The sequence below is a fragment of the Chlorocebus sabaeus genome, chromosome 4 (assembly GCF_047675955.1).
Source record: "Chlorocebus sabaeus isolate Y175 chromosome 4, mChlSab1.0.hap1, whole genome shotgun sequence".
Lineage (NCBI taxonomy): Eukaryota > Metazoa > Chordata > Mammalia > Primates > Cercopithecidae > Chlorocebus > Chlorocebus sabaeus.
In genome coordinates this window covers 52,921,961-52,948,738 of record NC_132907.1, presented here as the reverse complement: position 1 = coordinate 52,948,738, position 26,778 = coordinate 52,921,961, and positions in this window count along the sequence as shown.

Here is a 26,778-nt window from a genome sequence, read left to right as displayed (position 1 = left end):
TATCATGATAGATCCAACCTTCATTATTTCTTGCCTAGATTGGACAACAAAATCCTCTTTACAGATATCCTTGCATTCAGTCTCACACACTCTTTTCTAGGCTCTTCTCCAAACATCCAGCCTTGTGATTTTCCTTTCACCAAATCAGAGTATACCATTATCCTACTAAATATTCTAAATGCTTCCCATTGCCTTCAAGGGGATGGTTTGGCCAAATGCATAATTCCCTTCACACTCTCATACTAAACCATCTCTTTATTAACTTATTCAACAGAGCCTAGAACATTATATCTGCTAAATGAATGTTTTTAGGCAATATGAGTAAATATTTGTGGATTTGCCAATGGTGAATATTGTGTTCAGGTGCAACATTGAAAGAAATAAGACTAGGAGGCACAGGTAAACAAAGTTAGTAATAGAAAAGCAGCAATATCAGAAAGTAGTTTCCAATTTACTTCCTGGAAGTTTTATAATTACTAAGGGATGGTTCCTATTTAAAATAAAGTTTAAAGAATGAAAAGAAAATTTTCAGGTTTGGTGAGGTAGTAGAAAGGAAGAATATAGGCTTAGTGTTAGAGGCTGTGCAGGAGAGAGGTGAAGTGTGCTTTTAAGGAAGTCAGCCTGCATTATAATTTTGACTTTTTCACTTACTAACTTGGGAGAATTACCTAACTTCTTTAAGATTTGGTTTCCTTGGCTAAATAGTTATTACTAGAATCTAGCTTATAGGCTGAAAACTAACCCAGCTCATTTAAGAGCTTAACATCATAAGCTTTCAGTAAAATATAGCTATTAATTTTATTATTATTCCTAACCTCAAAAGAGAAAACTGTTAGCTTTTTGCTAACTTTGTAAAAGAGAGTTGAATGACATAAGCCATTAGCTGTTCCTTAGTCTGCAGGAAAAGTTGAACTGTTAAAATAAAAATAGAGAGAATAAGTCATCTTACATTCATTGATTTCAAATTTTCTATTTAAAATTTCCGACTCTTGTCTTTTTTCCCTTAGGTTAGACATTTGACTCATAAAATACACTTCAAATTCAGAATTCACTTATGGTAGTAATAATCATTGAAACTGTAACTTAAAAAATAAATTTTTAAGTATTGCATAAGGCTAGATGAGAGCAGTCCCCATCCTTGAAGTAGTTCAAAGAGAATTTAAAGGCAGGTTCCACCTACATTGTGACATAAAAGCCCTCATTTCACTTAAAATTGTTTTTCTGGTCCTACTATCTGTTTTCCTCCCTTCTAGGCCCCATTGTTTGGCCCCACTCAAAGAAAGATTTACCATCTTTTTGACTAAGAGAGAGGTAAAAAAAAAAAAAAAAAAAACAAATCCAAACCCCACAACAACTATTGACTGTAAAATTGCTTTCACTTGGAGGCACAGGTGGAGCAGGTGGAGAAAAGATATAAAAACAAGGAAGAATTGAGTTATTTTCAGGGAATTTATTTGGTTTAAGGACACATCTAGCCTACTATTCACTTTCTTCCATTCTGAAACATAATTGAATTTCAATGAGCTTAAGGACAAAGAACAAAATGTGATGCTACCGTTTGTATTTATGTACTAAACACAGAGGGCGCTTCAAAAGAGTGTTCCCTTTCTCCAAATCGTTTGGTATGTTTATGTGAACTTTTGAACTTTGCTCTTTCACTCAAGTGCTAACTTGAGGCAAGATAGCAAAAGACCCCAAATTATGATATTATTACCTCTCAGAAGGCCTAACACCACAAAAATGCAAACATGTTCTAAATACAAGGATAAGGTTTGTGAATCCTTAAAAAACTTCTGTTGTTCCTTTTCTCATGCAAAAAGTAAGATAGGTTTTAGGTGGATAAAACAACAGAATTCTAGAATTTATATAAATTGTTGTGATTTGTTTTTATTTTCATTGTTGTTGCCTTAATGTGGAAATGTTACAGTCTTCCAGCTGTTTATAGAGAACAAAATGTCCTCTAGTTTAAATCCATTTAACTTTAATGCCTGAGTTCAGATTCATGCAAGTAAATGCTACATTCTGCCTAACAATAAAAAGATGAAACAAATAACGCACAGGAGTTTGTTTATGAATATGCTATAATCTAAGAATAAACAGTGTTTTTAGAAAAATCAGACCTTTAAGATTGCAATCTTAAAGAGAGGCAATTAGACCTGGTTTTCTTAGAAATTATAACATCATGTTCATTTAGAAAGCTTTATCTTAAGTAAAATGGAAATAATAAATATTAATTTCATTGCAATATAATGCAACCATCTCTCTTCCAAACTTGACTTCTCAGTTTCTGGCCCTTCACAGATTTCTTTACCCACCAGTGTTGAACTGACCTCCCTTAACCTGGGAAGTTAAATAATTTTTCAAAGGATTTGATCAAATCTCTGTTCCTGCATGCTTGCATATACACATCTTCAGTTGGGCTGTTCTCAAATTTCTAAGTTCAGTTTAGGCACTGAAATACCTTAGAAATGAAAAACCATAGAGAAGTAGAATTGTAATAAGCTCCTTGTGAGGGATATTACTGTAGAGAAATGATCTTACACTTTCCCAACATTTACACAAGCCTGCGTGGCATCTCATTATGATGCCTTTTTGCAGCATGAGTGTATTGAAAAGTATGGTATATGCTAAGAATATTCAAGTTTCAAATTAATTAATGAAATATTTGCTTGTGTGCTTTTTACCATCTTCCTGCAATTGAAAGGATGGCAAAAATCAAAATTACTTTTTTACCAACCTGATAATAAGCTCATCAAAGGCATTCTTCATTTCTATTACAGTTTTTTTAATCTCTAGCATTTCATTTTGGTTCTTTCTTAGGATTTCCATCTGTCTCCATAGATTACTTGTCTGTTCTTGTATGCCGTCCACTTTATCCATTAGAACTTCACCATATTAATCATAGTGGTTTTAAATTCCTGATCTGATAATGCCAATGGCCCTGCCATATCTGATTTTGGCTTTGATGCTTGCTCTGACTCTTCAGCTTGTGTTTTTTGCTTCTAGTATGTCTTGTAATTTTTTCTTGACAGTCAGAAAGGATGTAATAGGTAAAATGAACTGTTACACTCGGGTTTTAGTAATGTGGTGGTAAAATGTGGGGGGAGAGAAAAACGTTGTATAGACCTATGTTTAGGTCTTAGTCTTTTGGTGAGCCAGTATCTCTGGATGGTGAACTTCACATGTCCTTCTCATTCCCCAACCACCTTGTGTGGCATGGGATAGCTAAAGTGGGCTGGAGCTGGGTATTTTCCTTTCCCCGGGTCAGTTAGATTGTGGGAAATAGCAGCAAGTTAGGCTCTGGTTAAATAATTTCTACTGAGGGCAGATCTTGTTAGGAAGAAGGGAATGCTCTTCATCTTTTTTGAAGGGTATACTTAAAAATGATTCATTTTTCCTTTCCCCTGCTCAAAGTATGAGGATGTTTTTCTATGATATTCACTGTGAGAACACGGTAGAGCTCGAGGAGGTAGAATTCACAAAAGTGTTGGGGCCTTGATGACTGGGTCCCCTGGATGTTTTAAATTCTCATACTTGTCTGCATTGAGACTCCAGCAATTACTCATCAACTACAGTTTAGGTTTTCCTACCCTGGCACTGGTTTTCATGGAGGTTGCTGCTCATGAGTTTCTGATTTGATGAGCTCTGTGATTCTCTCTATTCTCTCGTCGGTCTTTCCAGTTGGGGTGTAGCAGTTTGCCCTATGATCTCACTTCTCTTAGGATCTAGTAAGAGTTGTTGACATTTTGGTTTATTCAGCTTTTACCTGTGTTCAGGACAGAGTGATGACTTTCAAGCTTCTTATATTGCTTCACCAAAACTCAGAAATGATTTTGATTTTAAAATATATTTATCCAAAAGACCAAAAAAGATATAGAAGATCTGAAAACAAAATTATCAAGCTAACTTAACAAAGCTGTGGAAAGCACTTAACCACAAATAACAGAATTCACTTTCCTTCTAAGGTACATAAATTCTTAGCAAAATTTAGATCATAATGTAAGTTGAACAAATTTCAAATAATTGAAATCATTTGGGGCATAATTTCTGATCACAGTTGAATAAGTTCAATGTTTAAGAAAAAAAAGGCCACAATGATGTTAATAGTGAACACAATACCAGTGAACTTGATATATCCCTTTTACCCTAAAGAATTTTCAGTTTGCCTTAGCAGGGTAGCTTGTAAATTAATTAGATATTATCATTGATATACTTAATAAGAAATGATTATGAAAAAGTAGATTCAAATGTCAGCAGTCAAGGGATGACTAATTTCTATGTAAGTAAACATATATGTATAATTAATGTAATTAAGTTTACAGTGGCATTTTAAAGCCAAAATGACTGTTAATTCAGAACTTAACATAGAACTTAGCAATCTAAATTATTTTATGATAAAAATAATAACTATATTCCTTTACGATCTTAGCAAGTTACTATAGAGAAAGATGAGAAAAAGCATTAAGCTGCAAAGTTATTAGTGTAATTTATTTTAAAACTCCATTTGTATACATTAAAATATATTTGTCTTGAAATATTATTGCAGATCCAATTGAACAGTTTGAAGATGAGTGTGTTCACCCAATTAAAAGATCAGCCGTAGTCAGGTACTCTATATGCTTACTATTATTTCTTTATTATATTTGTTGAATTGCTCAAGTCAAAGATGTCTACCATGTAATGTTTTGCTAATTCAAGAAGTATCATCCCAAAACAGCTCCCCACTGCCAACCCTATCATCTGCTCCTCATTCACCCTAGTTCAAACATTCCACCTTAGATTCAGACCAAAGATTACTAATTAAATGCTTATAATTAGGAAGTATATCTATTGGCTACCTGACTGCTGGGTCTATTTAGCAGTTTAAGATTTTGCATCAGTTTTGCCAAAACTAGGGGAGGGGAAATAGGGCAGGGATCGAATATATGCCTGGTGGATGCACATCGATTTTAGAGGGACCTAGTAGGTTCTGATAGTAATCTGTGAAGTAGGATTTAGACCTGGGGTGCATCTTGAGTCCTTCCCTTAATTTGTACAGTAATACCATCATCATAAAGCTACATTCACAATTTTAATATATTACTAAATAATTTTACACTTCATGCAGATAAGTTTCTGATTTCAATGAATCTCATTTGATCTTTTGACTCATTCAATGATTGCATGTTTGAGATCCTATGTAACCCATGCACTAAAACTGAATGTTAAAACTTTGGAATACTGCCTGGTTTAGAATCCTAAGGAAATTTAGACACATGCAATTCAGTAATTCACTCAAAAAACAGTTCGTTGTGGTGGGCAATCTATCAGATATTGAGCCTATACAGAATAAAGGATTCACAGTCATCGCTTTACAGAATTTACAGTCTATTGTGTATTCATGTGGATGGGGGGACACATTCATCAAAGTTCAAACAATGTAATAGAACAACAGTTATGACTGCTATGAAAAAATATTGGTGGTGGGAATTTCAGAAAAGACTTCTCTGAGAGAAAAATGTTTGAGCTAAGATCTAAAATGTAGGAGTTAACCAGGGAACTCCCTCAATGTCTGACTAATGCTCCAGGAATAATACCAATTCCCTAAAACTCTTATAATTGCAAATTTTAGTTATTATGATTTTGGACAGCATTGTAGATAGTTTTCTATTTTTTATCTAAGTTGGGTAATAATATTACTTTAATAGCATTTTTATTAGACCATGGAAAGAGAAGCAGAGAGGAAAATTAAAGCAAAAATAAAAAAAAATGTCTTAACAGCTACTATTTATTTTCTTGGCTTTGGACTTATTAATTTTAATATTAGGCCAGGCAACTTTGAACTTTTATGGAAGAAGTTCTTGCTCCTCACTACCAAAGAATATGCATTTTCTGCTCCCACTGCTGAATAAAACTCCTTCCCTTTCGTGGTCTACATTTATATTGCCTTTTCTCATCCTCATTGTCATGAACGTTATTCTGCCACATCTTAAGGACAAAAGCCAAAGTCTAGATTAATTAAATATGATAGGTTGCTTAGAATATCAGATTCTGCCTCATCACTATCCTGGGTGAGTCAACATTCATGTTAACGTCCCTTTCTCTATCTCACTCTTATATCCATATCCCCACCCTCTACTAACCTGCTGACCATTTAATCAAAATAAGCCTTCCATGATGATACCCTGGGGCTGAGCATCACTAAAACTCTTCTTAACCTTTGTAATGTCAACCACAACCTATTTACTGTCCACCAACTTTCTTATTCCTACCAAAGTGGCAGTTTATTATCCAATTATGTTCTCCTAATTTCCTGACTGTGTTCTGTTAAACTTTGAATCTACTCCTAACCTAAAACTAGGCTGATGATATCCTCCTCAGAAATTACTGGTCTTTTCCCTGCTTAATCTTGTGAGGTCTTTTTGCGAAAGTGTAAGCCTGATTAACTTACCCCAAATACATTCCTTGATTTCCTTTCTAGGCTCCTAAACATTGGTTGAGAAATAACCAAGCCATGCTGATTTGTCTCTTCAGAGTCCTGCTATCAAACTCAAATGGGTCTTCAGTGCTACTCAATAATTCTGGTATACATTTCTGTTGGACTCTGGTATATTTCCACTATTGTAAAATTTTTTGCTCCCTCCTAAAATCCTTAACTCCAGCTCTGCCTTTTAACTCACAGAAGGTGATTTTATCTCCTAATCTGTAGAGGCATTTAAGAATATATACTGCTTGATCTTCCTCAACTTTTTGTGCCTTAAGTATTTATATACCTTCCGACCAGGCGTGGTGGCTCACACCTGTAATCCCAGCACTTTGGGAGGCCGAGGAGGGCAGATCACTTGAGGTCGGGATTTCGAGACCAGACTGACCAACATGGAGAAACCCCATCTCTACTAAAAATACAAAATTAGCCGTGCGTGGTGGCGCATGCCTGTAATCCCAGCTACTCGGGAGGCTGAAGCAGAAGAATCGCTTGAACCCGGGAGGCGGGCGTTCTGGTGAGCTGAGATTGCGCCATTGCACTCCAGCCTGGGTAACAGGAGCGAAACTCAGTCTCAAAAAAAAAAAAAAAAAAAAAAAAAAGTATATATTCCTTCATCTTCTATTTCCTCTTAGGAAGAAACATCTGTACTCTTATATAATAAATAACACACTGGTTTATTTAGATTTTCTCTAGCTCTTTATATACTACTGGAATGTAGTACACATTACTAGTTGGTTTGTTAAAACTAATAATAGTGTAAGCAATCAATCCAAACCTTACTTATGAAATTAAGTATAAAGTCTTTGTTTATTTGAGGTACATGAACAATGATGGTTTATAAACATTTAGTGGATCAGAGGACTTTGAGGCTAAAATCAAGGGTCTGGTGTGGCTTATTAGGAATCTTAAAAATAAATTTTTTCTGTTGGGAATCGTCATGAACCCAGTTTTTTACCCTTACCTTCCATTGCTACAAAGAAAAATGGAGAAGCACAGAAGAAGTAGAGTGGGGTCCCTTATCCAAACTTATAATCCCAGAGCTAACGTTTCTGAGTTCTATTTTTGAAGGCAAACGTTGGTAGACCGTTTGGGGACAGCAATGGTCTTTAGAAAGCTATTTTATTGATAAGACAGTCAATCAAAAAGTTTACCTAAAGAAATTACAATGGCAGGTTATTTCATTGGGGAGATATTTTTAGATTTGAATTGTTATGTAAAAGTGTTCTGGAATTTTTTCCTTTTTAAAAATATGCTTGCAATTTATTAGGAATCTTGAAGAGTCTTCATCAAATAAGTGATTTCTAGAATTTAAAAATTGAGTTAAAATCTTTTCAGCAAGTATGCTGCCTTATTCTTTCTACTGCCAGATTTGAAGACTTCTAGTTATAGTATTCTATCAGCTTCTAAATGTTTTGTATGTTGATTTTTAAGAAATAAATGCATTTTTCAACTGTAAGTCATGCTCTTTTAAGTGGAGAATGATAAAATTGAGAGGAGAAAATTGTGATCACATTATAAACACTACTTTTTAATTTGCTTTTAAATGTAAAAACATATTGTAATCCCTTTTTAATAGACATATTACTTAGTAGTATTAGTTTTAGTGACTACAGTACCTTCTATCCTTCATAAATTCATTTAACAAGTATTTGTTGAGCATCTGCTACTTATCAGGTGACAAGCATAAGGCAATGAACAAAATATACAAAACCTTTCTTCGTGAAGCTTGATAATATTTTCTTATACAGCTGTGTTGCAACTTTTTTTCCCTTTTTATATTTCTGCATGAAGTACTTAAAATTTTTCCCAGATTTATTGATATATATTTGACAAATAAGAGTTACATGTACTTAAAGTGTAGAAGATAGTGTTTTGATACACAAAAACTTTGTGGAATGATTACTGAAATCAAGTTATTAAGCATATGCATCATCTCACATAGTTACTTTTTTTGTGGTAAGAAAACTGATGATCAACCTTCTTAGCAAATTTCAATTATATAATTCAGTGTTAATTATAGTTACCTTGCTTACATCAGATATTCAGGACTTATTCATCCCATATAACTGAACCTTTGTACCATACTAGTCAGGGTTCTCAAGAGGGACAGAACTAATATATATATACACTAATAGATACATATACATATATATATCGTTATATATGTGTATATATGTTATATATATTAAATAATGTATATATATCATATATGTATGTTGTATGTTATATAACATATATACATATATGTATATATGTATATGCATATGTACACACGTATACATATATATCTTGTTATATATATGTATATGTATATAAAGGGGCATTTATTAAGTATTAATTCACATGATCACAAGTTCCCACAACAGGCCATGTGCAAGCTGAGGAGCAAGGAGAGCCAGTTCAAGTTCCAAAACTGAAGAACTTGGAGTCTGATGTTCAAGGACAAGAAGCATCTAGCATGGGAGAAAGGTGTAGGCTAGGAGGCTAAGCCGGTCTAGTCTTTTTACATTTCTCTGGCTGTTTTATATTTGCTGGCAGCTGATAAGATGGTGCCCACACAGATTAAGGGTGGGGCTGACTTCCCCAGCCCATTGACTCAAATGTTAATCTCCTTTGGCAACAACCTCACAGACATACCCAGGATCAGTACTTTGTATCCTTCAATCCAATCAAGTTGATGATCATAATTAACCATCACAAGTCCACTCCTAGTCAACTTGAACCCATACACGTCTCCTGAGATCATACATAATCTTCAAGTAAGGACAATAATAAGGTCATAATTATGCCTAACATAATACAACCATCCTTCGCACAACTGGAAATGCACCAATCCCCAGACCAAATGCTATTACATAAAGTTAACAATACTAAAATGCTGATACGAACTCAAAAAGTCTTATGTCACATGATAAAGAAAAAAGAATAAAATGAAGATGTTTCCTTAGTACAAGTGTATACACACACAAACATGTTTTTAACAAAAGAAGGAGGAAATACTCATGACAATTACAGTCCTTGTTTCTGCAGTTGGTTACGTGGTCATAGCTGGTATTGATGGCTACCTTCTTCTATATTCCATTCTGTATATACCCATTCTGTATTCCCTTTGCCTTTAGCAAGCACCTCAGCAAGTCATGGCTTTTTCCTGGTGGAGTGACCCAAACCTTCATTCCTGAAGGGTCTGGGCCATTTGTAGCCCTACCTGGATTGGACTGTTGTAGTTTCCCTTTAACCTTCATCACAGGGCATGGTAATACTAAGAGACACTGTAACGCCTTGTGTTGTGGAGTAGTAGACTGATTTCATCTTGATAGTCCAGGTCAATCACCCCAGTCAGCACCGTAACTCCCTTCTTATCCTGTTGACTTAAAGGTAGGAGGAGCCCAAAATGTCCAGGTGGCAATCTTAAATTCCAGTTAAGAATCATTGTTGTGTCTCCTGGTGGCAGCGTCCCTCCCTCTGGAACTAAGACTCTAGGCCATCAGAATGTAATGTGGTAACGGGAAGCAAAAATTTTGCACCATCACTACGGGTGATGGTGAGTGGTGCCACTGCCATTTCCACCCCTTGATTCCTGGGCCCATGAATCCCGGCCAAGGAAGAAACAGTACCACATACTGGGTGCTGATTCAGAGCATACATGGCCTCCTGGAGAACTTTTCCCAGGCCCTGCAAAGTACTGTCAACTAGTTGGCACTGTAATTGTAACTTTAAAAGGGCATTTCACCATTCTATCAGTCTAGCTGCTCCAGGATGATGAGAAACATGGTAAGACCAGTGAATTCCATGAGCATGAGCCCACTGCCATACTTCTTTAGCCGTAAAGTGAGTGTCTTGGTCAGAGGCAATGCTGTGTGGGATACTGTGACAGTGAATAAGGCCTTCCATGAGTCCATGGGTGGTAGTCTTGGCAGAAGCACTGCGTGCAGGATAGGCAAACCCATCCCTGGAGTAAGTGTCTCTTCCAAAGAGGATAAACCTCTGCCCTTTCTATGATGGAAGAGGTCTAATATAATCAAGCTGCCACTAGGTAGCTGGCTGATCACCCTGAGAAATGGTGCAATATCAAGGACTCAGTGTTGGTCTCTGCTGCTGGCAAATCAGGCACTCAGCAGTGGCCATAGCCAGGTCAGCCTTGGTGAGTGGAAATCCTTGTTGCTGAGCCCATGTGCAACCTCTGTCCCTGTCACCATGGCCACTTTGTTCATGGGCCCATTAGGTGATGACAGGAGTGTCTGGGGAAAGAGGCTGAGTGGTATCCACAGAACAGGTCATCCCATCCTCTTGATTATTAAAATCCTCCTCTGCTGAGGTCACTCATTGGTGAGCACTTCACAGTTTTTGACCACTGAGAGAGGTCGATCCACATACCTCTCCCCCAAATTTCTTTGTCGCCAATTTTCCAATCATGCTTTTTCCAAGTCCCTGATCATCCAGCCAAACCATTCGCTACAGCCCATGAATCAGTATATAATCACACATTTGCCCATTTCTCTTTCTATGCAAAGTGCACAACCAGTTGCATTGTTTGAAGTTCTGCCCACTGGGAAGATTTCCCTTCACCACTGTCCTTCAGGGATGTCCTAGAAAGGAGCTGTAGTGCTGCAGTTGTTCACTTTCGGGTGGTGCCTGCATATCATGCAGAATCATCTGTGAACCAGGCCCTAGTCTTCTCTTCCTCTGTCAACTGATCACAGGGAACTCCCCATAAGGCAATCAGTTCAGGCTGGGGGAGAGAAGGCAGGGTGGCAAGAGTGAAGACCATGGGCATTTGAGCCACTTCCTTATGTAACTTACTTGTGCCTTCAGGACCTGCTCGAACCTGATAACATATATACCACTTCCATTTGATGATGGAATGCTGCTGTGCACGACCCTCTTTATGGCTAGATGAATCAGAAAGCACCCAGTTCATGACAGGCAGTTCAGGACACATGGTGACTTGATGATCCATAGTCAAACGTTCAGTTTCCACCAGAGCCCAGTAACAGGCCAACAGCTGTCACTCAAAAGGAGAGTAATTATCTGCAAAAGATGGCAGGGCCTTGCTTTAAAATCCTAGAGGCCTCCACTATGATTCGCCTATGGGGGCCTGCAAAGACTCCAAACAGCATCTCTATTTGCCACTGAGACCTCAGGCACCATTGGATCAGCTGCGTCAGATGGCCCAAGTGCCAGAGCAGCTTGCACAGCAGCCTGGACCTGTTGCAGTCTTCTCCTGTTCTAGACCCCATTGAAAACTGGCAGCCTTTCGGGTCGCTCGAGAAATGGGCCAGAATAACACACACCACTTGAGGAATGTGTTGCCTCCAAAATCCAAATAGATCCACTAGGCATTGTGCATCTTTCTTGGTTTTCTCTTGGTTGTAGGAGAGGCTAAATGCAGTAACTTATCCTTCACCCTAGAAAGAATATCTCAACAGGCCCCAGACCACTGGACCCTTAGAAATTTTATTGAGGTAGAAGCCCCCTGAATTTTAGTCAGATTTATTTCCCATCCTCTGGCACACAAATGTCTCAGCAATAAGTCCAGTGTGTTTGCTACTTCTTGCTCACTGGATCCAATCAGCACAATGTCATCAATGTAATGGATCAGTGTGACATCTTGTGGAAATGAAAAGTGATCAAGTTTTCTCTGAATAAGATTATGACACAAAGCTGGAGAGTTGATAAACACCTCAGGTAGGACAGTAAATGTATATTGCTGGCATTGCCAGTGGGAGGCAAATTGCTTCTGGTGGGCCTTATGGACAAGAATGGAGAAAAAGGCATTTGCCAAGTTAATGGCTGCATACCAGCTATCAGGAGATGTGTTAATTTGCTCAAGCAATGAAACCATATCGGGTACAGCAGCTGCAATTGGAGTCACCACTTGGTTAAGCTTGTGATAATCCACTGTTATTCTCCATGATCCATCTCTTTTCTGCACAGGCCAAATGGGAGAGTTGAATGATATGTGGTGAGAATCATTATCCCTGTGCCTTTCAAGTCCTTGATGGTGGCACTAATCTCCACAATCCCTCCAGTGATGGGATATTGTTTCTGAGTTACTATTTTTCTAGGTAGAGGCAGTTCCAATAGCTTCCATTCAGCCTATCTCACCATAATAGCCCTCACCCTACCAGTCAGGGAGCCAATGTGGGGGTTTTGTCAACTGCTAAGGATGTCTATGCCAATTATGCATTCTGGCACTGTGGTAAAAACCACAGGATGAGTCTGGGGACACACTGGGCCCACTGTAAGTTGGACCTGAGCTAAAACTTCATTAATTACCTGACTTCCATAAGCACCTACTTTAACTGGAGGACCACAATGACATTTAGGGTCCCCTGGAATGAATGTCAGCTCAGAGCCAGTGTCCAGTACTCCCTAAAATGTCAGATCATTTCCCTTTCCCCAGTGCACAATTACCCTGGTAAAAGGCTGGGAAGTCTCTTTGGGGAAGAATGGGAGAAAGATTAACAACATAAATTGTTGGTAGTGTAGTGGGGTCCTTCCTCAAGGGGACACAACTTCCCCTTCATTCAAGGGGTTCTAGGTGTACAAACTGGCTCAAGTCTAGAAATTAATTGAGGGGTCATGATTCTCTGTTTTTATAATTCAATTTAGTCTTTCATCCACTTGACCTAGAAATTTTCTGCTTATACAACTTAAGTAGGGATGCAGCAGGCTCCCTATCAATTTCACTTCTAGGAACATTGTAATTAATTAGCCAATGCCAAAGCACTACATGAGTCAGACTATTCTGATTGTCACTTTGCCTCTGGTGTCCTTTATGGTAGCTATGTCTACCTTTTCTTTAATGATTGAGTGCCGCCACTTGGTCCCTGACATCTCGTGATCCAATTATTCTCATTGTATTTTAAATTTTGTAGTTGAGTGACTGTGGTTCCCACCATTAGATCTGATATACAGAGAAGAGCAATTACAGGGACCTTCAAAGATACAGGTGCTGCCCTCACAAATCTATTTCAAAAGGCATTGGTTAAGGGTATATCTCCTGAACCCTCTCAGCTGGGAGGAGTAGGTCTAAAGTCACTAATCCACTCCATCATCCAATCTCCCTAAGTCTTAGGATCCCTTCCTTTACATTAAACCAAGGGAGATCAGACATTTCCAGCTAGCTCAGTGGGTCATATTTTAATCCATTTTTCAGTTAACCCAGCAAATAAATTATTAGAACCTTTTGTAACTTCATGAGCTGAAACATTAAATGCAGAGTCCCTACTTAGTAGGTCCAAATCAGTAAATTCAGCCTGATCCAACAATATGTTCCTTCAGCAATTATCCCATACCCTTAATATCCATTCTCATGTCTGTTCTCCGGATTTTTGCTTATATAAATTAAAAAACTCAAGCAGTTTCTTTTGAGTGTAGCACACCTCCTCATGGGTCACACTCTCAACCTCACCTCTAGCAGCCTGCTGGGACTTTAGCCTAGTTATAAGTCTAGAAGCAAACACGGGTGTTTGGGGTGGCTCCTGAGGAGAATCAACATTACCTTGCCTGGCAACTTCCTCAGGGGAGGCCATCACTCTTGCCTCAGGCAGCGCAGGGTTTATCTCCTCAGACGAATGTGGAAAGGCTGATGGCAGCATGGGTCAGGATGGGATGTTGTCACTACTGGAGATGGGGAAGCTGTTTTTTCTGCCAAAATATGTTTATCAGAGTTTACAAACTCAGTGTCCCCAGCTTCAGGAGGGTCCTCTCAGGCATTCCCATTCCAAGTGGCAGGGTCCCATTCTTTTCCAATCAATGCCTCACATTAACAGTAGACACCTGGCGAAACTGTGCATACTTCTTTCTTTGCAGGTCAGTCACTCACATGATAAAAGCTTTTCAGCTCTCTCTCTGTATATAGGAGGTAAGACTCTCACTATTTCAGCTCTCTCTCTCTACAGGAGGTAAGACTCTCACTCAGGGCAATCTTAGCAGATTTGAGGCTCAGTATCTGCTTCTGAAGCCGGGAGTTAGTTTTCTTTCCTCACTTTCTCCACTGAACTTAGACGCAGCTATCCAGCTTCGTTATGTTTCTTAGTTCACATATAGACCACATATGGACAACATATGGTCAAAGGTATTATATATAAAGTTGCTAAACTCACTGCCTCTCACAGGTGGTGAATCAGGAGTGTCAAATGCATTTATTTTGCATAACTCTCTAAATAGTTAATCCCAAGGACTCTCAGTGTTCTCCATACTATTAGAAGCAGAGATATTAGCATTTTTGGGTCTAATAATATTAAGCAGCCAACTCCAGAAACTCCAAAACCAGTGAAAGAACTTCATCCTTAATATTCTGTTCCTCTAGAACCACTGCTGGTACCAAAAGATGTATTTATTCATTAGGGTACTCTAGAGGGACAGAATTAATGGGTGAGATAGTGATATATAACATATATATGTATATGTGTGTGTGTGTGTGTGTGTATATATATATATAGTAGTGTATTAAACATTAAGCCACATGATCACAAGGTCCAACAACATGCTGTCTGTAAGCTGAGGAGCAAGGGGAGCCAGTCTAAGTTCCAAAACTGAAGAACTCAGAGTCTGATGTTAGAGGGCAGGAAGCATCCAACATGGAAGAAAGATGTAGGCTGGGAGGCTCTGCCAGTCTCATCTTTTCACATTTTTCTACCTGCTTTATATTCACTGGAAGATGATTAGATGCTGCCTACACAGATTAAGAGTGGGTCTGCCTTCCCCATCCCACTGACTCAAATGTTAATCTCCTTTGGTAACACCCTCACAGACACACCCCGGATCAATACTTTGCATCCTTCAAAGCCAATCAAGTTGACACTCACTATTAACCATCACAGTACCCAACATTTCCCCATTTTCCTCATCTCCCCAGGCCCTAGGAGCCATCATTATACTCTCTGCTTTTAAGAATTTGACTATTTTAGATTCTATATATAAGTGATATCATGCAGCATTTATCTTTCTGTTTCTGACTTATTTCACTTAGCAAAATGTCTCTAGTTTCATACATGTCGTCACAAATGGCAGAATTTATTTCTTTTTTAAGGCTGAATAACATTTCCCTAAATAATAATAGTCTACATTTGCTTTATCCATTTATTTGTTGATGGGCACCTATGTTGATTCTACATCTTGGCTATTGTTAATTATGCTAAAATGAACATGGAGAAGGGATAAGGCACAGATATCTCTTCAAGATACTGATTTCATTTCATTTGGATATAAATAGAAATGGCATTGTTGGAACTTATGGTAGTGTAGTTTTAACTTTTTGAGGAACTTACATTCTGTTTTCTGTAATGGCTGTACCAATTTACATTTCCACTAACATGTACAAGTGTTCTCTTTTCTTCACATCCTTATACTTGTTATCTTTTGTGATAATTGCCAGTCTAACAGGTATGAGGTGATATCTCAATGTGGTTTTGATTTGTATTTCCATGATGATTAGTGATATTGAACACTTCTTCATATAATAGTTGGCCATTTGTATGTCTTCTTTAGAACAATGTCTATTCAGTTCTCAAAACTCAGAAAGAAAGCCACACACCTAAAACCGTCTGACCTTTCACAAGGCTGACAAAAACAAGCAATGGTGAAAAGACTCCTTATTCAATAAATGGTGCTGGGATAACTGTCTAGCCCTATGCAGAAGAATGAAACTGGACCTTTACTTTTCACCATATAAAAATTAACTCAAGATGGATTAAATATTTAAATGTAAAACCTCAAACTATAAAAGTCCTAGAAGAAGACCTAGGAAATACTCTTCTTGACATCGGCCTTGGCAAATAATTTTTGCTAAGTTCCCAAGAGCATTCACAACAAAACCAAAAAATGACAAGTGGGAACTAATTAAACTAAAGAGCTTCAGCACAGCTAGAGAAACCATCAATAAACAGGGAGCCTACATAATGGGAGAAAATATTCACAAACTGTGCATCCAAAAAAGGTCTAATACCCAGAATCTATAAGGAACTTAAAAAAATCAACAAGCAAAAAGCAAATAACCCTATTAAAAATTGGCAAAGGATATGAGCAAACACTACTTAAAAGAAGACATACAGGAAGCCAACAAACGGTAGCCATAAGAAAGAGTGAAATCATGTCCTTGCAGCAACATGGGTACAGCTAGAGGCCATATTCTAAGTCAATTTATGCAAGAACAGGAAACTAAATATTACATGTTCTCATTTATAAGTGGGAGCTAAATGTTGAGTACATATTGACATAAATAAGGGAACACTGTGGACAACTAGAGGGATGAGGGTGGTGGGGGACATGGGTGGAAAAATGACCTACTGAGCACTATGCTTACTATCTGCCTACTGGGATCTATACCCCAAACCTCCGCATCACACAAATTATCCATCTAACAAACCTGTACATGTACCCCTTGCATCTAATTTAAAAGTTGAAATGTTAAAAAAGAAAAATATCTTTTCAGTTCCCGAGTTCAGTTTTCATTGTGTTACTTGTTTTTGAGATATTGAAATATTTGTTTTAGATATTTTGAATATTCCTTATTGAATATACAGTTTGCAAATATTTTCTCTAATTCCATAGGTTGTCTTTCATTTTACTGATTGTTTTCCTTGCTCTGCATAAGATTTTTAGTTTGATGCAATCTAATTTTCCTGTTTGCTTTAGTTGCCTGTGTTTTTGTGGCATATACAAAAAATCATTGCCAAGACCAATGACAAAAAAATGACAAAAGGTTTTCCCCTATGTTTTCTTCTAGTTGTTTTAAGTACTTACTCTATTTCAAGTTAATTTTTGTACATAGTGTCATAAGGATTCAGTTTCATTCTTCTGCATGTGGATATTGAGTTTTCCCATAACCATTTATTGAAGAGACCATCTTTCCCCCATTGTGTATTCTTGGCATCTTTGTCAAAAATCAATGGACTGTAAATGTACGTTCTTATTTCTGGGGTATCCATTCTGTTTCAGTGATTTATGTCTGATTTTATGCCATTGCATATTGTTTTGGTTACCATAGCTTTGCAATACATTTAGAAATCAGAAAGTGTGATGCTTTCAGCTTTGCTCTTCTTATTAGAAATTGTTTTGGCTATTAAGACTCTTTTGTGCTTCCATATCAGTTTTAGGATTGTTTTTGTGTTTTTGTAAACAATGTCATTGGAATTTTGGTAGGAACTGCATTGGCTCTCTAGATCAATTTGGATAGTATGGAAATTTTAACAATATAAATTCTTCAAATCCATGAAACCATTATGTCTTTCCTTTATTCATTCATTCATTCATTCATCCATCCATCCATTCATTCATTCATTCATTCATTCATTCAGATGGAGTCTTGCTCTGTCACCCAGGGTGAAGTGCAGTGGTACCATCTCAGCTCACTGCCAGCTCCACTTCCCAGGTTCAAATGATCCTCCTCTCTCACCCTCCTGAGTAGCTGGGGCTACAGGCATGGGCCACCATGCCTGGCTCATTTTGTTGTATTTTTAGTAGAGACGGGGTTTCACCATGTTGGCCAGGCTGGTCTTGAACTCTTGACCTCAAGTGGTCCACCCCCTTCGGCCTCCCAAAGTGCTGGGATTACAGGTGTGAGCCACCATTCCTGGCCAATGTCTTTCACTTATGTCTGTCTTATTTCTATCACAGTGTTTTGTAATTTTCAAAGTACAAGTCTTTTACCTCTTTGGTTAAGTTTATTCCTAAGTATGTTATTGTTTTTGTTGCTATTGTGAATGGGATTATACCTTACTTTTTTATTTTTTGTTTTATAAATTTTTTATGTATATATTTTTGAAATGGAGTCCCACTCTGCCACCTAGGTTGGAGTGTATGAGATCAGCTGACTGCAAACTCCGCCTTCCAAGTTCAAGTGATTCTCCTGCTTAGCCTCCTTAGTAGTTGGGACTGCAGTGCCACCATGGCTGGCTAATTTTTGTGTGTGTGTGTTTAGTAGAGGTAAAGTTTCACCATGTTGGCCAGACTGCTCTCGAACTCCTGACCTCGGGCGATCTGCCCACGTCACCCTCCCAAAGTGCTGATTACAGGCATAAGCCACTGTGCCCAGCCACTTTAATTTTTTTTAAATAATAGTTTGTTGTCTGTGTTTAGAAACATGACTAAACATGTATGTTAATTTTGTGTCCTGCAATTTTACTGAATTTATTTATTCATCATAATAGGTTCTTTTTTTGTTGAGTCTTTAGGATTGTCTACATAAATGATCATGTCATCTGTAAACAGGCCACCCAAAGTACTGGTTAAAAACAAGAATGCTATGGAATGACGATGCCTATGGTTACTCAATGTAGTAAGAATGATCATAATTCCTCTTTCCCAGAGGGTCGTTGTGTACACAAAAAGAGTTATAGTAGTGCAGGGCTTAAACAAGTGCCTGCCACAATGAGCACCATTTCAAAGTGGCTCTTACTGTGATGATCCTAACCTCACCTTGTTATATCTTCGAATTGTTTAAAGTATTTTGATCAACAAAGAGATCTCTCTTGAAGACTCAATCATATACCAGTAAAAACCATTAATAGGAACTTTAAGACATTTCCTTTTATGATTGCCCAATTAAGATTTTTATTCAAGGATTTCTTTCCCTAATATAATTTCCTATGGAAGGTAGAAGTAGCTATAACCTTTTAGATCCTACTTACTTTTGCATATGTGATAAGAGAGATGTGTCTGTGTTAAATAACATTTTTTCCTTTTTGCTACTCTATATCTATATCATCTACTATACCATCTGTCTATATCTATATCTATCTATATCATCTATATCTATCTATATTACCTATGTCTTCAATGTTGCCTTCATGTGTACCCAAATGAGTGCTTGACACATAGTGGTGTTCAATAAATCATTGAAAAACTAAATAAATGAATAGGCTCAGATAATAAAAATTTTTCTTCAATTTCAGTATACTCATGCCCTGGTGCTTAGAAGCAAACTTGCTGAGATATTATCACCATCACCTTTTGTTCATATTTTGCATTTTGACTTATGAAACACATTTAGACTGTATTTCTATAATGGCATAATATATGTTGGGCATGTATTTTGTGATTCCAGTTATACATACTATAATTGGATATGTTTTTGTAATGTATCCTGCTTAGAAACATTTTCATAAGTTGTGTGTTTATGCATTTTATCCTCAGAATGATTTAACTAAACAGATGATACAGATCATAAAGTCTTTTCAAAGGAGAAAAAATGAACTAAGTAACTTTAAGCAATTCAAACAATATTAGACTTAGATAAGTTGTGGAATTGAGGCAAAAATAGAGATTTAACACTTCACTTTGTCTTGAGTTACATGCTCATCTTGGGATCTTGATTCCAGTTCAATTTCTGCTGTAAGGAAACACACACACACACACACACACACACACACACACACACACACACACACAAACACACACATACATGAAGTTTCTAAGCTTCAAATTCCTGTTCTGTAGAATGGGTGGTGGTGAGGTAGGGTCAACTTACATTCGGCTCTACAATTCGTAGTGGTGCTTTGGAATTTACAGTTGGAATGGACATTAAAAACCACGTTTTTATCCTCTTCATCTTATAGATGTGGAAACTGAGGGACAGAGGCATTGACTGATGGATCTAAACGAACACATAGCTGGTTATTTTCAACACTGGTTAGCAAATTGCCTGAAACAATTGATGAAAACTTGCTGCAGGGGGATGGATAATATAATGCTTCTCTCTTACCTCATCATCTCTGAACTTTCAGCCATTCCTGTTCCATGTAATATTTTATTCTAAATAAAATATCTTGGAAGAGGAAGGTGAAGTAGAGGAGAGAAGATACAGCCAGAGAACATGAGGGTTGCTGCAGAGGACTCATCCTCTGACGTAATACAACAGTGAAGCTCTTTCTAAAATATTGAAACAGAGTTTTATCTTGTTCTCCCTTGTTCAAATTTCAAATTATAAACTTTATTTGCCTCATAAGTATACTTCGTGATGGCTATACGTACACAGTTCTTAGGAGGGATTTTGAACTGCACTCTAATGCGGTGCTTCCAGCTTGGCTTATTTTGAAAGCCAATTGAAGTGAAAGACTATAAATACTTTTACAAACCATTTTCAGATTTTTGAAGGTGTTTAAAATGAAGATTTCTATTTTCCCTTTCTCCACAAGTTCCCAGCTCAGCTGATATTCTCTAATCACTGAAGAAATATCTCTTCTCATTCTCAGTCCTACATCTGAACTTTTATGACATATTGGCTACTTTTCAGAGAATAATGCTCTTAACTGTTGGGATAACTTAGCTTGAATGTATTTTTAGCATTATTTCATTCTGAGGGTTTCCTCCATGCTTCCTTTCGGCTGCACAGGAATTATCAAATCAGACGTCTGTGCTGTATCACCTCTTCCTTACCAGTAGGGGGCAACTGAAAATTTGTAGCCAAGTCTTTTAAACTCATTTCTATATCAAAGAAGACACAATGGTCAAGATCTATTTGTTTTTGACCTCCTCTTCTATCACTCAAGCAAACTTTTTAGATTTCCCATTTGAAAAAAAACAGGGACCCTCTATTGCCTATCAGTAAATTTTCAACCCCTAAGCCTGGATCCTAAGGTCCCCTGTGACCTAACATTTACTGACGAAACACTGCTTCTCTTCCCCTCTTTCCATATTGAGTGCTATCATGTAACTAGTGTTACCAAATGTTTGGCACTTTTGTATTTATGCACATCAAAAATATACTGACATATGTTGACATATTTTTGAGGTACACAAATACAAAAGCTTAGCTTAGCCTAAGCTTAAAGCACCACCTGAGTTCTCATAAAATCAGTTTCATGAAATTACAGTTCAGTTACTACATTTCTATCATCTCACTAGTCAAGAAATATTGACATTTCCTCTTAACATCAGTAAACAATTTTTAAAAACCAGAAGTTCATGGAAATGCTAACCAAAGTTTATTTTCTATTATCTTAAAGGAGAAAAACTGTAATGTGTTTTGTATCATGCCAAGGACCCCCAATTAATTTCTGAAATGTTGCTACAATATATCAAAGTACCTATGTATAAGCAAGAACTATATTAGGTTACAAACAGTTAAACCAATTAGCAGTTACTTTATATAAAATAATATATGTAACCTACTATGATCTAAACACCTTGGCAACATGGAGTGGGAAATAGTATATAGCAATAAGTAAATTTCTTTTTAAAGTACAGCAAAATTACATTTAAAAAGTCAATTTCTGTCTAAACTGTTACCCATCAAGTAATGTGTAAATATGAAGTTTGAAGAAAGTTGAGAAGGAAGAAAGGAAGAAGGGTCTTAATAGCCTTTGTTTGACACTGGTTATGGAAGGTATTGCTGGGGGGAAACTGGGTAGTAATAGAGAAATTTTAGGCAAACCATCAGTTTCAGAGTAATTAATTGTGATTCTCCTTCACTTTGGTTCTGTTGAAGATACACAAAGAAATGCTTTGCGGAATATAGCCAAGGCTTTAAGATAAAACATTTGCAAAATGGAGCTTTGTCTACATTCCTAAGGTTCATGCTGATATATATATATATATATATATATATATATATATATATATATATATATATATATATAAAACGTGTGTGTGTGTATACATGACACATATAAACATGACATATATACATAAACATTATATATTTCAATATTATATATATTTTGGGGGGGGATCCAATACTTACTATGTGTTGAACTGCCTCCCTTCACCCAAATTCTTATGTTGAAGTCCTAAGCCTCACAACTACCTAAGGATGTGATCTTATTGGAAATTTACTTGTAGATATTTACAGAAGTAATCAAGTTAAAGTGAGGTCATTAGGGTGGGCCCTAATCTGATGTTATTGATGTCTTTATTAAAAAAAGGACATTTGGACACAGTGTGAGGCCATGTCTTTAAAAAACAAATAATATGAAACAATGTATATTGTACTTTTTATAAATGATTTAGGATATTTTCATTTTTATCACATTTTTACTGCCTATGAATTGACTTTAGATTCTTAGCCTCTTTTGAGCTGTAAAGATCTGCAAATAATTTGTATTAAAAATAAATTAAAAAGTATTAGCCTTCTTCTAAGACTTGTAAATTTGCAAACTACTCAGGGGCAGAAATACATATTATTTCTTTCTATTTCTCAGACACAGTATTTAATAACTACTAACTACATATTATCCATAGATAAGTGTTACTCTTGAGGGAGAAAACTTTTCTATTGCAAACACTCCTTGATTAATCTGAGTACTCAGTCCCTTGCTTAATCTCTATAGCTTTCATAGGTGGACAATGTTAATAGTTCTAATGCAAAATTCATTTTTACCTAGAGCTAATAAATGTTTGATTGTTAGGTGATCCAACTCATTGGGCATCAATAGTTTTTAAAATATATTCAAACATTATTTCAAAACTATAAAATATTATGTCTTTTTGTACTTGAGCAGTAAGAGTATCCTACTGGTGGAGTGGCGCCAACATATAGTAGACTAATCCCAAATATTTTCGGAATTGGGTGGTAGTAGGAGCTGCTCGCTAGTTAGTATTCATATAGGAAAAGATGTACTCAAGCAAAACTTTTTTTCTAGTCATTTGTTTTCATTTGGGATCATGAGACAGTTAATAATTTGGAGTAGGTACAGAGAAGGGAAAGGACGGCCACAAGAAAAGAAAAAGAATTAATAATGGACTCAGGAAGAATCACATGAAGATGACTCTCATTAAAAATCAGTGAGACATTGTGATGTTACGATTAAGTTATTGCTAAGAGAGTTGGAATCCAGAGAAAGTAGAGTCTACTGGGTAACATGCCAATAATAGGAAATACATTGGACACATACTTGCCCAGGGATAATTTCAGTTAATGATGCAACAAAATCAAGAGGTGAAGGGTGTTCCATTATCTTACATTAAGCTAACCTGTTTCATTGAGGAGCAAAGTATTGAGGTACCAAGGCTGCATGACTGTGACCCTTGTTTGGAGTTTTAGGGAGCTAGACATACCAGCCTGATTTCTTTCTGTTTTTCCTCCTGATTCCAGAAAAGGAAAGTCTGTGGCCAGAGCTTCTAAGGCTAAATTTGGGCAGGATGGTTGAAAATGTTTCACGGGATTTGTTTTGATATGCACCGTGGATCCTTGTCCAGATTTCTGTACTGATTTCTTCCAACTGACTATGGTCCTGACTGTGACCCCAGCTCCTCTGTGCCCTAAGACTTTGTGCTTACAGACATGTCTAACTAAGAGTCATAGGAATCACACCCATGATCCTGGTTATATTACCTTTGTGTGTGTATGTGGGAGGGGAATATCTTTTAATTCTCCTGTCCGGAAGTGCCTTAACATGGATTTCATTATTTAATCATTAAAATTATCAAGTTTTTCTAAACTCCATAACATTTTTGCTGAATTTTTAATGTGCGATACTTGAACTTTTAGTATTTGATGCTTTAGATCTCTAATTATGTTTTATTGACTGTAAAAGCAAGCTAATCTCTGTCCCAGCACTGTCCCAGATTGATGGGAGAGCATGAACTGGTTACACCTATTGTGTCTTAGGCCAGGCAAGGGTTTTCTTTCCTTCCCAGATCACCATCTGTTGCCCAGAGGTCTGCCATTTTCTCTTTTCTAGAGAGATACAAGTGTTCTGGACCATTGAAAGGGAGATTATTCTATGTATGGTAGATAGGATGGAGGTTAAGCAAGTTTTGAAAGCATATAGGCATCATTCCTGCTAGACTTTCAACAGGTAATCTCCTACCTACTGTCAATGGGAAGGGCAACAGAGGCAGTGCTTCAGGGCAGGTGCCGTGCAGTTATCATTTAATGAAGACTGCAATATTTCCAAGCACTAACACCTGATCTGGCCGCTGACTTTGCTCTCATGTGCTCCCTGTTTCTCCCTAGTCTGTTTAATAATCCATGTCTGACAAAGCCAGGCCAATTCTTTAATGTCTAGACTTTAACTCTTGTGTTCCTTTGGTTTCCCTTCCCTTCATCCCCTACCCCGTGAAAGCTTTACCTACTCTGGGAATTGGAGTGTGTGAGTGTGTGTGTGTGTGTGTGTGTGTGTGTGTGTGTGCAGAGGGGACTTCAATCTTCTAAATATTTTCCATCCCTCTTTTAGACTGTGGCTTTGGAAAATGTTTCTACTTTTGTTATCTGAATTTGAACTGCTAGGGCTAGGGGTACAAGTGACTGAATCACAGTGGGCTGAGTGGAGCTTATTTCAAAACGATTTTTGAATTTTCTGACTTTAAGTAAAATGACTACTTGTGGAACATGTTTAGCACAGGCAGTCTGACTGTGGGGCAGAGCAACGATGCTGTACATCTCTGTCTCATCAGTCACTGGACTGTTACATAATTGCTTGTTCATAAGTCTTTCTCCCATAGCAGACTAAATGTTTCTTTTAGTTTAAATTTTAAATTTTTAAATTAAATAGCATCAATTTATCATTTCAACCATTTTTAAGTTTGCAGTTTAGTGGCACTAAGAACATACATATTGTTATGCAATTATTACCACCATGTATGTATCTCCACAACTTTTAAATCTTCCCAAACTGAAACTCTATACATATTAAATGACAACTCCCAGTTTCTCCTCCTTTCTTTGTCTGATAACCACTGTTGTACTTCCTGTCTCTATAAATTTGATTACTCTAGGTACCGTAGGTAAGTAGAATCATACAGTTTCTGTTCTTTTCTGTCTCTTTTATTTGACTTAGCACAATGTCCTCAAGGTTCATCTACACTGTAGTATGTCAGAATTTTCTTCTTTTCTGAGACTGAATAATATTTCACTTTAGGTATATATCACATTTGTTTATCCATTTTTCCATTGATGGACACTTGTGGTGCTTCTACCGTTTGGTTATTGTGAATAATGGTGCTATGAGCAAAGGGGTTATGAAATATTTGTTTGAGTCCTTTTCAATTATCTTAGGTATATGCCCTGAAGTAAAATTGCTGCATCATATGATAATTCTGTTTAATATTTTGAGGAATTACCATACTGATTTTCATAGGGGCTGCTTCATTATACATTTCTACTAGCAATGCACGAGTTTTAATTTTCCCATATCCTGGCCCAAGATTTGTTATTTTCTGCTCTTTCTTTTTCTTTTATTTTAAATTATACTTTAAGTTCTGGGATACATGTGCAGAACCTGCAGGTTTGTTACATAGGTATACACATGCCATGGTGGTTTGCTGCACCTATCAACCCATTATCTACATTAGGTATTTCTTCTCCTAATGCTATCCCTCCCCTAAACCCCGCACCCAGTGACAGGCCCCAGTGTGTGATGTTCCCCTTCCTGTGTCCCTGTGTTCTATCCTGATGGCTATGAATACATTTTTCTTGGTGTGCTAGAATAATGCCTTCATCTGCATATTTGCTATGATTTGGATGCAATTTGTCCTTGTTAAAACTCATGTTGAAATTTGATCTCTAATGTGGCAGTGTTGAGAGGTGGGGCCTAGTGAGAGGTATTTTGGTAATGGGGACAGATTCCTCAAGAATGGATTAATGCCATATCATGGGAGTGAGTTCTAGCTCTCTCGGGACTGCATTGGTTACTGTGAAAGTGGACTGTTCCTTCTCAGGTTTGGTCTCTTCTCTTGGTACACGCCCACTACCAGAAAGCAGTGAGGCCCTCACCAGGTGTGGCTGCTCATCCGGGACTTTCAAACCACCAGAATTGGGAGCCAAATAAACCTCTTTTCTTTAGAAAATATCCAGCTTCAGGTATTCTGTTATAGCAACACCAAACAGACTAAGACAATACTCCCATCATTGCATGCATGTGCCTGGCTCTTACAGGTATTTTATATATATTTACTGAACTGCTGTAAAGCTGGATGGCTCCAGCTGAGGCTCTATAGTTTCTCATTACTATACAAAATTATATTATTCATAGGTTTAGGATAACTCTAAGGAAGGATTTCCTAATAAACGGTGGTGCCATAATCTCATACCTTGTTTAAGTTCCATTCCTATGTAGAGTGTGTGCAGTAAAAGAAAGTTTAAGAATTATTTGCTAATTGTACAAATAACCATGCCAAATTTGCCAATGACCTCTATCATCTATAGATGGACATTCTTTGTTTTGGGAAGGATTTCTTGAATGTGTTTTGTTGTTGTTTTTGTGGATTTTATTTTTTCTTATGTGGATGTGAAGCAATTAGATACATTTTTGTTCTGGGAAACAAATACAATCTTCAAATTCCTTAATTAACTAAGCTCCAAATATGTTGGTGGGAAGGTCAGCAAGGTGAGAACATTTATATAGAAATTGAGTAGGCTTCAGAAG